Source organism: Neofelis nebulosa, chromosome 7 (genome assembly GCF_028018385.1).
Source record: "Neofelis nebulosa isolate mNeoNeb1 chromosome 7, mNeoNeb1.pri, whole genome shotgun sequence".
In the NCBI taxonomy this organism is placed as follows: domain Eukaryota; kingdom Metazoa; phylum Chordata; class Mammalia; order Carnivora; family Felidae; genus Neofelis; species Neofelis nebulosa.
This window is the reverse complement of record NC_080788.1, coordinates 24,486,201-24,487,120: the sequence shown is the minus strand read 5'-3', so window position 1 is coordinate 24,487,120 and position 920 is coordinate 24,486,201. Positions and strand designations below refer to the sequence as shown.

At 37.4% G+C, this 920-nt stretch overlaps 1 pseudogene; it reads left to right on the top strand.

Annotated features, from left to right (window-relative positions):
* Positions 1-202: 202 nt before the first annotated feature.
* On the top strand, positions 203-696 carry LOC131517898 (transcription factor BTF3-like; annotated as a pseudogene).
* Positions 697-920: the final 224 nt, after the last annotated feature.

Genomic DNA, 920 nt, shown 5'->3' with positions numbered 1-920 from the left:
CACAAAAAATGTTTTATTAAAAAAAGACAAGTCTGAGACTAACAGGATATTTAAACAGAAGAATAAGATACTCTTGATAAAAGGTATAATCAAGAGTTGACATCTTGTGTCCCTGTAGGTGTGCACCTAATCTCAGCTAGTCTGCCGGAGACACACTGAGCATCAATCCTAGCCCCTTCCTCAGTTCCATTTCCACTCCAAGATGAAAGAAACTATCATGAACCAGGAGAAACTCCCCAAACTGCAAGCACAAGTGTGCATTGGTGGGAAGGGAACTGCTCCCCCAAAGAAGAAGGTGGTTTGTAGAACAGCTACAGCAGATGATAAAAAACTGCAGTTCTTCTTACCTTTGTTAAGGTAAATCATTATGTTCACAACCTAAGGATCCACTTTAACAACCCTAAAGTTCAGGCATTCCTGACAGCAAACACTTTCACCAATACATGCCATGCTGAGACAAAGCAGCTGACAGAAAAACTACCCGGTATCTTAAGCCAACTTGATCCACACATTCTGTCTAGTTTAAGAAGACTGGATGAAACTCTACTCAAAAAAAAATCCATGGATGGAAAAGCAACACTTGCTGCCAGAAAAGATGTTGATGATGAAGTTCTAGATCTTGTGGAGAATTTAGATAAACCTTCTAAGAATGAAACAAACTTAATTAAGTCACCTTCTGAAGGAGATAAAAGTTGAAGAAATTACTGGGAGCTGCTATTTTATATTATGATTGATTTTTAAAATTTTATTAATGAATCTGATAAAATCTAGATCTTGAATATTTTTAAGCCCACACCCCTTGGACACTGCAGCTCGTGGCAGTTTTTGCTTATACACATTTCATTCTTCGTAGGTAATTAAGCTGAAGAAGCCTAGGAATAAAGCTTGAATCAAGGTTAATAAAGTTTTTTGCCTAGCAT